Genomic DNA, 15,990 nt, shown 5'->3' with positions numbered 1-15,990 from the left:
TTCCATTATGTAATTTTATAAGACCTAGAACCGATCAAAAGCAATATTCTTTGTGTTTCTAAATTTGAAGATGAAAATACTAACAGAACAGAATCATGTGTTTTAGACACATGATAACTTAAGAATGAAAACATTCCAATTTTTCTGATATTAACTATAGATAGGCATCTTTGAAATATCAGCTCTTGAAAAATAGCCAGTCTTTTAAACTACTGACTACACACGGCATTCAGTTTTAAAACATTTTAAAATGTTATATTTCCCATTTGCTTTATAAGGACTGCAGGCTATGAAAATGTTTTAAATAAAAAAAAAATGAAATGGACTTCAGCAAAAGACAGAATTAAAAGTATGTAGAAAACTTCATAAACTACAATAAAAACACACAGGTTTTAGTAGCCAAGTATTAAATAACTTCTGAGTCTATGTCATCAACATTTTTATTATTTAATACATTAAAATTAAACTTACCTTTTTATGCAATGATTAATTCAACATAATAGGTAGCTTGCTCAGAATATCAACAAGCCCTGTCTCATCAGACTCAGCTAAAAATCCCTCTTCTGCAGTGAATAATGCATGAGGTGGTACTGCAACGCCCAGCCTCACCAGCACAAATCAGGTCACAAAGAGCACATGTAAACAAAGTGCACCCTGGCAGTCCCTTCCAGGCACATTGTACATTTTTTAAAACCACATCCATTTTCATCACACAAATCCAAATATTTAATTTCAGATTCTGAAGCAAAAACATATACTAATATTCTGTATAGATAAAGGTGTTTAATATATGCCTTGGTCACTAATGGCTTCTTGCCAAAAGTCAATTATAATCCAAGCACCGTAGTTTTATCAGTTTATATACAGTTCCCTTAAAAGATATTTCAATTTCCTTTTATGCATTTGTACATATAAACAAATAACATTTACTTGTAACATTGAAAACACAATCTGAGACTAATTTATCCACAGCACAAAGATAATATTAATTTAAATAGATTACTTTAGCAACAGTTTATGATTAGTAAGCAAGCACATCAATAACATCTCACAATGAAATCTTTCTGTTGAAGTGAAGCAAGTGCTTCTTCTATACAAATGGCAAGCAATTAAAGAAGAAAATAAAAACCAGGAAAAGGCTCATCATTTTGGTGGACATTTTAATGTATTTATAATTTAATTTAGTGTCAAGGCAGAAAACATTGACTACTGAATACTGACAATAATATTTTCTAAAAGACTTTAAAATGTTCTCTTTTAGGTCTACCTTGTCCATACCAAGCCTTGCTGGTAAGCACTATCAGATCTCACATTGACAAGCAACAATGAGTAGGTTGCCATCACTACTGACTGAAAAAGCTTGACACCTAAGATTAAGACATATGCATATTAATTATTCTGCTGTGACACAGCAACCAACCTCTTAAAGTGGTATGCATATCCAAGACTTAAATGCATTAAAGTATTTGACTGCAGTACAGAACAAATGCTTGTACATTTAAACTTCTGAATCCCACCACAAATATAAACATTATTAATTATTGGTGGCTTGTAAAAACATTCACACATTTTTATAATATAAACATATCACATAAATAACATACCCACACACACACACGTGACAATGACATATTTAGAGTTGGTACTTTTTCCATAAAAAAACTACCATTTTACAAAGAACAACAACAACACAAAAAATAAAAACTAGAAGTAATGTAAGTAACATTTGGTAAAACTTAAGTCTATAATGTTGCAGAATAGCAGTTTCGTTAAAAATGACTTTCATTTAAATAAGGTTGTTTTTTCTCATTATGACTGAAAATAACACTTTATCCAAATCTGAAAATATAGTAATCTCATTCTGAAAAAATGTTCTTGGGAGTGTAGAAATCAATATTTTTAGCTGGGCTTATATTTATATTAACAAAGCAAGCTATAAGGCTTTCAATCAATGTAAACACTGTAACCCTTGCTATCAGTAATATTATATCAGTAATTTCAGCATCAGTATTACCAGTAAAATTAAAATGGTATTTGCCAAACCAAACCACATGTTAACATTTACCTATGAAAAACGTTTCACTGAATGGAAGCACATTTTAGGGCACTGACAAGTAGGAATTGCCTGGGTGTCCACAATGCAATAATATTCAGCTAGCTGGGTCATGGTATGATAATACTACAATTTTTTGTTTTTATCTTTTACATTTATATAGAGCTTTCTCATGACTTATGATGCAGTATATTTAAAATTATATTATATATATATATATATATATATATATATATATATATATATATATATATATATATATATTAAAATAAATTATTTTTTAATATGACTTAAAGTTGAAAGCATTCCCTTAACGCAAAAAATGTATCACTCAACTACACTGAATAAGAAAAATCCTTCACTCAGTTCATCTCATTTAAATAATTTTTTAAGATGTAGAAATTGTCAGGATGTCTGAAATCTGTGTCCATAGAATGACTGGGAAGGCTCAGTTAAATAACACACACAAACACATTGTTGAAATTTAGCTATAGGTGTGTCCTTATGTTTATATAAGAATGAGAGCTTAAAATGTTTCATATTTAAAATGTTTTTTACATTTACAATCAACTCAAACCTTATATATTTGGAGTTGTGTGAATGTGTGCTGCCATGACATACATGGAGCTCATTAACATAGTATGTTTATAATACACTTTCATACACAAGTTACCATACATTTGCGGCACAGTGTTTAGTTCATGCTTCACATCAACTCATTTATGTTTTTAAAGCACACCAGCCTCTTTTCCTTAGCTTACGAAGTTTCACTGCAGCTCTCACACAGATTAACTTTGGACTTTCGTAACAGAAGCATGCAAAAAGTTAAAAGTTGGTTTCATGCAAGTATAAACTATAATTCTTCTTATCATGTCCGATTCCAATGGCAAAATTCTACAACAAAACAATGGCAGCAGAGGAAAAAAAGCTGGACAAGTCTGAAAGTGTACTGGAGAGAAGGCAAACCAGCTAACCACCCTCCACCACCAATTAAAAATTGCACATTCTGAGAGTACTGACATGGCACCTTCAGCAACAAACAGCAGATTATAAAAGTGGCCCTTCTTGTTAGCTTATTAAGCAGGACTCTGGCTGATGACTGAGATGGTCAGAAAGTGTACAATATTTGCACTTAGGCAATGAGCACCTCTTTAAAAAGCACCATGAAATATTGCTTGAGCAAACCTGATAAATTTTTACAGCATGTTTTCCTCAAGATAATTATTCAGCTATCTCCATGTGAATATACTGAACCAAAGTTTTATGAAATGCAGTAATACCTTGGTTATCAAATCCTCTGAGAACAAAGCTATTTCAAGTTCAAGCACTTTATTGTCATTGCGTAACACAACGAAGTTACTTTTTGTGACAGTCCCAAGGTACAATTCCAAATATGTCGTATACAGTGTTAAGTGATCAAGTAACCAGAGCAAATTATTACTGCTCAAAGTATAGCAGCATAAATTGTTATTGCACCTGTTAATGAATAGTGCATTAAATATTATATATTGTATCTATATATATATATATATATATATATGTTCTATCAAACAGTTGTGGCGAGCGCCCTCTTCTACGCAGTGGTGTGCTGGGGAGGCAGCATTAAGAGGAAAGACGCCTCACGCCTGGACAAACTGGTGAGGAAGGCAGGCTCTATTGTTGGCATGGAGCTGGACAGTTTAACATCTGTGGCAGAGCGAAGGGCGCTCAGCAGGCTCCTATCAATTATGGAGAATCCACTGCATCCACTAAATAATGTCATCTCCAGACAGAAGAGCAGCTTCAGTGACAGACTGCTGTCACTGTCCTGCTCCACAGACAGATTGAGGAGATCGTTCCTCCCCCAAACTATGCGACTCTTTAATTCCACCAGGGGGGGTAAACGTTAATATTTAACATTATACATAGTTATTGTCTGTTTTTTTCACCTGTATTATTATCATTCTTTAATTTAATATTATTTATTGTATCAGTATGCTGCTGCTGAAGAATGTGAATTTCCCATTGGGATTAATAAAGTATCTATCTATCTATCTATCTATCTATCTATCTATCATTACCAATATAGCTTATTGCACATGTTCAATTAAAAATGATCTTAGACTAAGGAGATTCAGAGTTCAGAAAGTTTATGGCAGATGGGAAAAAGCTATTTTTTAGTCTGTCTATGCGTAAATGGATTGACCTAAAGCATCTGCCCTGACGGGAGGAGCTCAAACAAAGAATTTCCAGAATGAGTTTTGTCCTTGAGAATGTTTTTGGCCCTTCTCATACAGCGAGTCTTATACAAAAGTTTGAATGATGGCAGTTCAGTCCCAGCAATGGCCTCTGGTGTTTTTACGACCCGCTGCAGGTCTTCTTTAGCAGCCTTGGTGCAGTTGTTGTACCAGGCCATCATGCAGTTAGTTAAAATGCTCTCTATAGTGCATCTATAGAAATTAACCAGCAGCTTCTGGGGGAGGTCAGCTCTCCTTAGCTTCCTGAGAAAATAGAGGCGTTGTTGTGCTTTGCCTAGTATAGCCAAGTAGTTGTCGGCCCAGGACAGGTCCTCTGAGATGGTGACTCCCAGAAACTTAAAGCTGGAAACTCTCTCCACAGCATCTGCATTGATTCTTATCGGACTGTGATTGGTCTTTTTAGTGATCCTTAAAGTCCAGAATAACTTGGTCTTTTTGGCATTTAAGACCAGGTTGTTGGTGTTGCACCATGCTGTCAGATTCTGAACCTCTTCCTTATATGCAGCTTCATTGTTGTCTGTTACAAGCCCAATGGCAGTCGTATCATCTGCAAATTTAACAATAATGTTTGACTGGTGGATGGGTTGACAGTCATGGGTGAAGAGTGCATAGAGAAGGGGACTTAGTACACATCCTTGCGGCACACCAATACTCAGGGTAAGGGTGGAGGATGTGTGTTTGCCCATCCTGACAGACTGGGGGTGGTTGGTGAGAAAATCAGTAACCAGTTGCATATGGACAGAGCAAGTCCTAGTGCATAGAGTTTTTTGATCAGCTGGTTAGGTATGATGTTATTATTTCATAATGAGGACTGCATAAAATGTGCTATGGCACATGTATAAATGCAAGTTCTAGTCTAGTAGAGTGCTGAAGACGACATTACGCAACTTCCTTACAATGAATCATTGTCATCAGTCGTTGATACTGTGTGAGTTGCAGAATGCAAAGTTATACATGAGAAAATTAGTTTTTTCCTGCACTCCATAACATTAACATTTTTTTTTATAAAGTAATAAATATAATTTGGCTAGTATATCATAAAAATGCAAAGTAGCACCTCTATAAGCTAAAATACACATAATTAATAGAGTAGAAGTTGGAGAAAAAAAATGCCACAAACCAGAATCATTCGGGTTAACACCCATTCATGTAAAGAACCATTGTAGAGCTTGGTAGAGATAGCGCACACATCTGTTAATGACTCCAGAAATACTTCTATTAGTCTGGGTGTGTGGCCAATAGCCAGTCACGTTCAAGACTTAAATCATCTCACAGAGTTGGAAGAGGAAGGGGTATCAGACGGGGGTTGCCTCTGAGCTCAAATGTGCAAGTAGCACCCGAACAGTGAACAAAACACATTCGACTGGAGAATTGCATGTAAGGAGCTGTGCAAATAAAATCAGGCAGTAGGGAGTGCTATTGTATGATAGCCAATGAAGGACACAAGCTACAGTACATCAGAGAGCATGAGCCTCACTACACTTGCTCAAACCACCACCCCTCATCTCTGCACATTACGATACACATCCATATTCCACCTATGTTATATCTACCTCAAATAACAAAGTTTTTCATAACTAACTAAAATCCCAGCACGCCATCTACTTTGTTAACCGAAGCTAATGCATTGGCTAAAGTAACAATATCTAGTGCCTTATCTCTCTATTATATAAAAAAAAAATCTTGGAAGGAGATGAGACGTGATTCTCTCAGAGACACTTTCACGTCCCGTGAGACGAGTTTTTGTGCCAAGCGATGTAACCATGCCCGGGGCCGGAAGGCCCGTGAGACAAGTGTTTATGCAAAGAGATTTGGAAGTCCTGCGTGGTTATGTCAGACACATTTCTTGTAGAGAGAAAGAAACGATATTCACTCATGGGCAGTTATACGTTGCATGTAACGATGTAATTCCAAACACGGAATCAAAATTCAATGCGACATTGATGAAAAGGTTAAAGCAAAAATAGATTGAATATACGGACATAGGGGATATGACAGAAGTGCGCCGCGTGAAATGCAGATCGTGTGGCACGGCAGCAACAGCAAGCCAGCAGCTGATCGAGCAAAGAGGAGGTGAAAAAAAAAAAAAAGAAAGAAAAAAAAAAAAAAAAAAAAAAAAACTATGTATTTCTCATAGTATCACCGTTTAAGAGGGGATGTCGGAGGAGCAATCATGTCTCCTTGTGGTGCGTTCAGCCCACCTCTTCACAACGTGAGCAGCAGAGACACAAAGTGGTTGGCGCGTAGCGTAGGTGGGTGTGGGCAAGCGAATTAAGCAGGGGATGAAGCCCCCCAGTATTAATTATGATAGAGCTAGGTTAAGATATAAAAAAACAATAATACCTACATAGAGCAGACTACTTTTAAGTTTCAGTCATCAATGGTCTTTATTTTAGTGGTACTATAAATTAAATTAAAAATAGACTAAATAATGCAAAAATAAAAGTGACCAGCACAGTAGCAATCCTGTTTCACTGTGTCTAATTATTATTCTTTCAAACAGTAAAAACGGCTTACATGCTGGAACTCAGAAAATAAAAAATAATTAAACAATCGCACTTTCCCAGTAACCACTGAGAAGCAACGCAACTTCTTTTCAGGGAAATACATCCATCCTATCATAAGATAATACTTTCAAAATTTGCCCAGTCCAACTCAGGGATGCCCCATCAGTCTAAGCATTTAAATCTAGGCTGAAGAGTCACTCTTTTTTATAGTACAGTGGGGCAAAAAAGTATTTAGTCAGCCACCAATTGTGCAAGTTCTCCCACTTAAAAAGATGAGAGAGGCCTGTAATTTTCATCATAGGTATACCTCAACTGTGAGAGACAAAATGAGAAAAAAAAATCCAGAAAAATCACATTGTCTGATTTTAAAGAATTTATTTGCAAATTATGGTGGAAAATAAGTATTTGGTCACCTACAAACAAGCAAGATTTCTGGCTCTCACAGACCTGTAACTTCTTCTGTAAGAGGCTCCTCAGTCCTCCACTCGTTACCTGTATTAATGGCACCTGTTTGAACTCGTTATAAATATAAAAGACACCTGTCCACAACCTCAAACAGTCACACTCCAAACTCCACTATGGCCAAGACCAAAGAGCTGTCAAAGGACACCAGAAATTATTAGAAAATGGAAGACATACAAGACTACTGATAATCTCCCTTGATCTGGGGCTCCACGCAAGATCTCACCCAGTGGGGTCAAAATGATCACAAGAACGGTGAGCAAAAATCCCAGAACCACACGGGGGGACCTAGTGAATGACCTGCAGAGAGCTGGGACCAAAGTAACAAAGGCTACCATCAGTAACACACTATGCCGCCAGGACTCAAATCCTGCAGTGCCAGACATGTCCCCCTGCTTAAGCCAGTACATGTGCAGGCCCATCTGAAGTTTGCTAGAGAGCATTTGGATGATCCAGAAGAGGATTGGGAGAATGTCATATGGTCAGATGAAACCAAAATAGAACTTTTTGGTAAAAACTCTACTTGTCGTGTTTGGAGGAGAAAGAATGCTGAGTTGCATCCAAAGAACACCATACCTACTGTAAAGCATGGGGGTGGAAACATCATGCTTTGGGGCTGTTTTTCTGCAAAGGGACCAGGACGACTGATCCGTGTAAAGGAAAGAATGAATGGGGCCATGTATTGTCAGATTTTGAGTGAAAACCTCCTTCCATCAGCAAGGGCATTGAAGATGAAACGTGGCTGGGTCTTTCAGCATGACAATGATCCCAAACACACCGCCTGGGTAACGAAGGAGTGGCTTCGTAAGAAGCATTTCAAGGTCCTGGAGTGGCCTAGCAAGTCCCCAGATCTCAAACCCATAGAAAATCTTTGGAGGAAGTTGAAAGTCCGTGTTGCCCAGCAACAGCCCCAAAACATCACTGCTCTAGAGGAGATCTGCATTGAGGAATGGGCCAAAATACCAGCAACAGTGTGTGAAAACCTTGTGAAGACTTACAGAAAACGTTTGACCTCTGTCATTGCTAACAAAGGGTATATAACAAAGTATTGAGATGAACTTTTGTTATTGACCAAATACTTTTTTTCCACCATAATTTGCAAATAAATTCTTCAAAAATCAGACAATGTGATTTTCTGGATTTTTTTTTCTCATTTTGTCTCTCATAGTTGAGGTATACCTATGGTGAAAATTTCAGGCCTCTCTCATCTTTTTAAGTGGGAGAACATGCACAATTGGTGGCTGACTAAATACTTTTTTGCCCAACTGTATATCCTACTAGAGCTGTTGATATTATACTTGTTTGTTAATAATATGCCATATAAATAAAGTTAAAATATATAGCACTTATTATGAACCATTTGTTACTGACCCTCAATTCCGTTTCTATTTTCGTAGCCAGCTAGTACGTTGCCAATTTGCCATGCTATTGTTCCTGTCCATGGAATGATGCATCATTGTGACTGGAGAAAAAAAATGGATTAATCAGTTACTGATGCAACATCAGGCCATCTTATTTTACTTAACTTTATACAGTTGTGTGTTACAAAGTGTGCTTATGATTCCGTAGAATAGTTTGGACGAAGAGGTAAGGCCCTATGGGCCTTTGTCTGTCCTAACCCATCCAGAAGTTTGTCTCTGGGAAAGAAATTAATTGGAAGTTTTGATTATTCTGTCCTGTGTTGTCAACTGTTCATATCTGAATTTTCTTTTATTGTATTATAGTTGTAAATATGTGTTTGCACTTTGAACCTGTACTTAGTGAGGAGAGATACAGAAAGGAAATATAAGCAGAAACAAAGTGTACAGCATAAGCATAAAATTAAGAACAAATTCTACATAACTCCACAACAACACAAATGACAAAAATAACAGTAAGCAAAAGCTGTTATCTAGTAATGGGTCTGTTGGGGTCTCCTGGATGTGACCTGAGGTTATTGGAGACATATACGCAAATGAACTTGAAGCAGATAGTCATCTCTGCAAATGCTGACAGGAATAGCTTTAATCCAGTGGCTTTGCCACCATAAAATAAAATTTAGCAATTGTAAGAGTATTCGTGGTGCTAACCTGGATTGGTGTCTTGTCCAGGGCAGTTTCCTGCCATGCACCAAGTGTTAGTTGGGATAGGCTCTGGAACCTCACGTGACCAAGAGCTGGACAAAGCAGGACTGAGAATGTTAGCTTATATAAGATTGAGGCTCAGAGGCTCAGACTATATACTTTTAAGACATTAAAATTAAACTGCTGAAGCTGTGGAAAGCAAAAACTGTGAAGAAGTGTTAAAATAAGGAGTAATTATTGTGAATAACATTAATATATTTACATTACATTTACATATTTGGCCGACACTGTTTATCTAAGGCAACTTACAACATTTATGATACAACTGGTTACATTTCTTTTGATTTGTCAGTTGGAGCACAGGCATGTCAAGTGACTTGCTCATGGTCACAAAGTGTCACTAGCAGGATTTGAACCCACAACCTCAAGGTCTGAGCTCCAAAGCTTTAACCACTACACCATGCTGAATTTTCCTTACGGTATTACATGCCTTAAGATATGTGGACTTTGAACTAAAAGCAATCGGTGAATGTTTTTAATTCTTTCCAAGCTATAAATATTAACTAATGACCAAAAATAATTCTAAACGTTGGGGGATGTTTTATGCCATGTTATTCTCATCTCTGTTGCTTTAGGGGGTTGTGGGAGGCTCCACCATTGCTGCCTTGATTAACGGATCTGCATTCCATGAACAGGAGTTGCAGTCTCGGTTGGGTAGTGGGTAAGGTCTAAGGTCTTTTGCTTTGTTTACATGGTTGTAGATCTGCAACAAATTAATATTCTGATAATTGATTTTTTGGGCAAATATTAAAATAATCAATTAATTAATTAGCTTTAATTCTGTGACAAGTATTATTTTGCATTATTCAATACTTATAAATCTTTATTAAAATAATTAGAAATATAAAACGTTCAACATCTTCTTACTTTTTACTATTTTCTATTTAACTATTTCATGAAAAGTTTTATTCTTTTTTGTCATACATAAAATTCAAACTAATCATCATAATAAATAGAACAATAAACTATTAATAGGGTTGGTAAAGTGAGCTGAAAATAACCTTAAGTAAACCACTAGTTTATTAATGTAAATTGTATTTGTTTTATGTTTAGTATAAGAAAGTAGATCAAAACCAAGACAACAGAGAGAAAGCGTAAAAAAAAAAAGACAGCATATGGTGACAGAAAAATTCTTGAAGAAAGAAGCAGATACATATAGAGTAAATGGACAGAAAACTGGGGGTCATTATGAAACAAGAGCTTAAAGTGATTACAGAGCTCAAAGAAGATGGACGGAATTCAAATAAAAGCATTACCCTAGATTCTCGCAGTTTTGTTATGAACAAATGATGTTTATGAAGCTAGCATTTTCCCCAGGTGGGAGGTGCTTTGGATGCATTATTTCTTTTCAGAGAATGATGTCAAAGAGTGCTAAAACACTGACATCTTATGGCTCTAGAGTAATACTGCTTTTGAAATGCAGTAAGGAAAAAGTACCAAGATTTGAAAAAAACATAAAACCAAGTACTAGCCATAAACACGTTTTGGCACACAGACTTAAATAAATATTAATACAGCAGCAACATAAACTCCTTACAATTCTACATAAAACTATCAAATTTGTTAAAATACATATCTGGTAAATTGCCCCTTGGTAGCACATTATCCACAAAACATCACTAAGGTGAGCAAGTATAGTCAAGTCAAGTCAAGTCAACTTTATTTATAAAGCACTTTATATACAACAGCCGCTGACCAAAGTGCTGACACATAAGCTTCACTAGATTTCCACGTTCTTAGACATCTGGTGATATAGAGTAACAAATGCCTATTTTTTATATCAAATTCTCCTATTTTCTATGCTGATTTTAAATTATTTTTTGGTCATTTGTATTAAAACTGAAAATAATTCATAAGTCACCTGTATTTACCACATATCTGTGGGCACAGACAATACGTGAAAATAAAATACTTTAGACTATTCATGCATCACTTTATTAAACCCGATTAATTAATATTGAGTAAAATGGCAGCTTGCAAAGACTAAACATCTGAGACACAAACTAATTTTCCTATGGTGTTTTATGCATCCCAGGAGAGGAATTAACCTCCTCCTCTTTCTCGTTTTACTGATATAAATATTACACATTGTGATGTCCTGTTTATACATGGTTCCTGCCTTTTGCTTGTCTGATCCAAGATAAGACTCCAGATCTTACAACCCAGTAGAATGCTTCAAAACATAAACTTGTATGGTTTTAAAAAAAAAAAAAAAAACAGTACTTAATTTGAATATATTTTGCAGATTTACTTCTTCAATGCTCCCTAGCTCTGGGTTTAAATACCAGCTAATTTGAATGATCTTCTGTGTCAGCAGGGGTTTCTGCTCAGTTTCTCCGGCAGGTGTGTTAAGTTGACTTGAATCTCCACATTTGTTTGGATTGAATGGGATGACATCAGTGAGCGTACCCTACAATAGACACACACAATGACCTCAGCTCATTCCTGCCTTGCACTTGATGCTATCAGGTTAGGCCCTGTCCACATGCAACCTTGAAATATTCAAAGCAGATTGCATCACAGGTAGATGGAGGATACTAAACCTGCCATTTTAAAAGATTCTCACTTTGTCCTAAAATCTCAAACAAATATCCATTTCACTCAATCTGGTATCTATGCCATACTAGGCTGCTATTGTGATTTACATAACTTCTGGTCAGTGGAAGTCAAACTTGGTGACTGCAGTTACTGATCTCAACATTTGAGGATGAGAGATTACACGAATAGCACATCACAGGGAAGGACAAATTAGATGACTCCATGATGACTTTCCAGCATAGTTTCACATTTCCATAATATGAATATCAAGAAATGTGACAATACCTTAAGGAAATTAAATCACATAAAGGACTTTTCGTATTACATGAGATTTCCAGTCATTTTTAGTCATTTACCTAATCTTGGCAAGACAGAAGCACTCGCGTCACACTCCCATGACCCCATCTGTATAGTCTAATATCCACAGCAACTGAGTAGAACCAGTCTGAAACTTAACCTAACAAAATCAAAAATCATAGAAATGGGTTTGTGTGTATACAAGAGTTAACAACCAATGAGCGCTCAACTACACGTACAATGCAGGCACTTGTAATAAGGAATGTTGGTGTTTTGGACCATGCAAACAAAAGCTTGGCTAATTGGTAAGATGTCTTGTGTTTTACAAACTATGCCAGTATATAAGGGGGGAAAAAGGGCAGAGATTGTGGCTGACCTTGCAGGACCCAGGAAGCATTCGTACAGAGACAGCTGTTCCAGGCAGCACATTATTGGCTGTCAGAAAAATGGCCTGCTCACAATATTTTGGAAATGTGACACTGTTCCGAAAAGTAATCATACAGTTGTCTAACTTGTCATCCCCCACAATATTAACTTGTGTAATCTGACATTCTCAAACAACAAGACCAGCAAATGCAGTGGTCTTAGAAATTTGTATTGTATGTTCAAGAGTTAAGGAGCTCCAATGAACTAATATAAGACCTGGGGTTGGAATATATATTATACACATGTTGGTACACCTTGCTACTACTGGGTTGGACCCCCTTTTTTGCATTCAGAACTACTGTAATTCACCGTGGCATAGATTCAAAAGCTTGCTAGAAACATCCCTTGAGGATTTTGGTCCATATTGACATTATAGCATCATTGGCTACACTAATGCAAATCTCCTGTTTTATTCCACCACATTTCAATGTACACTATTGGATTGAGATCTGGTGATTGTGGAGGCTTTTTGAGTACACTAAACTCATTGTCATGTTCAAGAAACCAGTGAGATTTGAACTTTGTGACATTGCAAGTTATCCTGCTGGAAGTAGCCTTCAGAAGATGGGTACACTGCAGTCATCAAGAGGTGGACATGGTCGGCAACAATACTTTGGTTGGCTGTGGCATTTAAATGATGCTAAGTTGGTACTAAGGGGCCCAAAGTGTGCCAAGAGAATATTCCCCACACCATTACAACACCACCACAAGCCTGAACCTACCATCCAAATGTCACAGCAGAGATCAAGACTCATCAGCCCATGCAACGTTTTTTCAATCTTCTATAATTCAATTTTGGTGAGCCCATGTGAATGGTAGCCTCAGTTTCCTGTTCTTAGCTGACAGGAGTGGCGCTCAGAGATGCTCTTCTGCATACCTTATTTGTAACAAGTGGTTAGTCGAGTTTGTGTTGCCTTTCTTCCAGCTCAAACCAGTCTGCCCATTTTCCTATGACCTATAGAGAACTGGTACTCATTGGATATTTTCCCTTTTTCTGACCATTCCCTGTAAGCCATAGAGATGGTTGTGCATGAAAATCACAAGTAGATAAGCAGTTTCTGAAATACTTGGACACCAATAACCATGCCACGTTCAAAGTCACTTTAATCACTTTTATTCCCCATTCTAATACTCGGTTTGAACTTCAGCAGGTCGTCTTGACAATGTTTACCTGCCTGAATACATTGGGTTGGTTCCATCTGTTTGGCTGATTAGGTACTGGCGTTAACAAGCAGTTAAATCGGTGTACGTAATAAAGTGGCCGGTGAGTGTATTATTGTATACAGAAAAAAACGTAGTTAGTGTACTTACACGGTACTTCTGATACATCCGAATAACTCTCGGCACTATACCCTAAGCCCGCTGTTTTAGTAAATTTACCAGGTGAACAGCTAGTTCTTCATAATAACCACTAGCTTTGGGAGAGATGAAACGGAATTCCAGCGATTAGACACCTGCAGCATCAACCGAGCTTCGCAGTCTGCCACGACAGTTGAATAACTAGCCTTCAGCATCGTGAATACCCAGGCTATTACTGTAATAGTAACAAAATAATAAAAACATCACGCAAAAAGGTTTATTCCGTTAAGATTCCACTGGCCCGTTCATTTTCAAACGCCGACTGACATGGAGGAAGGATGTGGCCACCGGTAGGATAACCACAAGTGTCCGCGGTCTCCGTATTCAGTAAGGAGCCACCGCTCGCTCGACAGCGCATCCAACGCCCCCAGCCGCTACACGACTGACAGCTGTCTGTGTGCACATCAATTTATTTTATCGAATGCCATATGTGTTCCAGCAAGACATGTAGTCTATTGTCCCCTCTACATTACACGTAACCAGTACAAAGTATCACTGACATAAAGGTAAACCCTGATAATTATTAGAAAAACAAAATGGTCATAAAGGTCTATTTCCTTCGCCAACTAGGACCAGTGGATGTCTGGTTACAGCTGCTGATCTATTTGATTTAAAAAAGAAAATATCAGTACCTTTACATGAGCAAGATAAATCTGCTTCTTCCTTGTGTAGCTTCAGAGAGGAAATGATTCTTCCTTCATTAGCACTCGCTCACTGTTATCCATCCGCAGCCATCTTGTATGTCAGAGCGAGAGAGCCGCTCCGTCACGTGACGGCGTCCGCTGTGTGTGACGTCACGGCAGGAGCCAAGACCGGGGACGCTGACAATCCGGGACGTGCCGCGATGAACGACGTCGGAATGGATCATCCTTTTCAGCGGTATCTGTTAATAAGCCCTAACCAACCAATTTGTGTTGAGGTTAAAACGAAAGTTTGTATAGAAGAAGCAAAGGTCAATTGTTTTTAGACTTACTTTTATACCCCTGCCTGTTCTGTGCTGCCGTCTTTTTTCTAGTACTGTATCTCTGAATGTGTGCATTTGTGTGTGGCTGAATGGTGGTGGGTGGCGCAGTGGGTAGTGCTGCCGCCTCGCAGTTGGGAGACCTGGGGACCTGGGTTCGCTTCCCGGGTCCTCCCTGCGTGGAGTTTGCATGTTCTCCCCGTGTCTGCATGGGTTTCCACCGGGCGCTCCAGTTTCCTCCCACAGTCCAAAGACATGCAGGTTAGGTGGATTGGCGATCCTAAATTGGCCCTAGTGTGTGCTTGGTGTGTGGGTGTCCTGCGGTGGGTTGGCACCCTGCCCAGGATTGGTTCCTGCCTTGTGCCCAGTGTTGGCTGGGATTGGCTCCAGCAGACCCCCGTGACCCCGTGTTCGGATTCAGCGGGTTGGAAAATGGATGGATGGATGGATGAGTGGTGGTGGTTATTACGAGTATGGGCAACCCTTAACTTTAGTGGGCTGAATCTCTGCTTTGGGTTCCACGTGTGTATTTAGCAGCTTGAGAATTAAAACGGGTCTGCAAAAAAAAAATCCAGTTAAAAATATAGGTGTGCTTTATAGATTTGAGCGTGCTGAATCCACATTGGGCACCAGAATCGCCATATCACATCTTGCTTTTGAGAGATGAAGGTTTAAAATGAAAAAATATATATTTTAGAGAAAAACTGTAATATATTAGACTTACACAATTAGAAATTACATATATAATAATTTTAAATATAATTATTACTTACAGAACTTAGTGACTTTGTAGTTTGTTTCATCTTATAATCTTCTGATGCTGTTTCACTGTCGATTGCCCCGCAGATGTCTTCTAATATAGATTCACTACACTTCCAACCATAGCGTCTCTCCATATGACCAATGGAATATCCCCTCAGGTTCATCAGAGACCGCTCCCATGTTCTCCAAGGAAAAAATCTACATGAGAGCATAGGAAATTAATTTTTAAAGACATGTTACACTCAATTGCTAGGGAGGATTCAAT

General features: G+C 37.8%; 1 protein-coding gene across 12 annotated transcripts in view; it reads right to left on the bottom strand.

The window, feature by feature from the left end:
• kidins220b (kinase D-interacting substrate 220b) overlaps window positions 1–14,781 on the bottom strand; it is a 171,521-nt gene extending 156,740 nt beyond the window's left edge. For 11 of the 12 annotated variants that reach the window (XM_051924905.1, XM_051924908.1, XM_028796888.2 and 8 more), the window contains exon 1: window positions 14,635–14,781. The gene's annotated coding sequence lies outside the window, so the exon portion shown is untranslated. The remainder of the gene's footprint in view (window positions 1–14,634) is intronic. The other variant, XM_051924906.1, reaches the window with a different exon arrangement.
• Window positions 14,782–15,990: the final 1,209 nt, after the last annotated feature.

The sequence above is a fragment of the Erpetoichthys calabaricus genome, chromosome 3 (genome assembly GCF_900747795.2).
Source record: "Erpetoichthys calabaricus chromosome 3, fErpCal1.3, whole genome shotgun sequence".
In the NCBI taxonomy this organism is placed as follows: Eukaryota; Metazoa; Chordata; class Cladistia; order Polypteriformes; family Polypteridae; genus Erpetoichthys; species Erpetoichthys calabaricus.
This window is presented reverse-complemented; position numbering and strand designations above follow the sequence as displayed.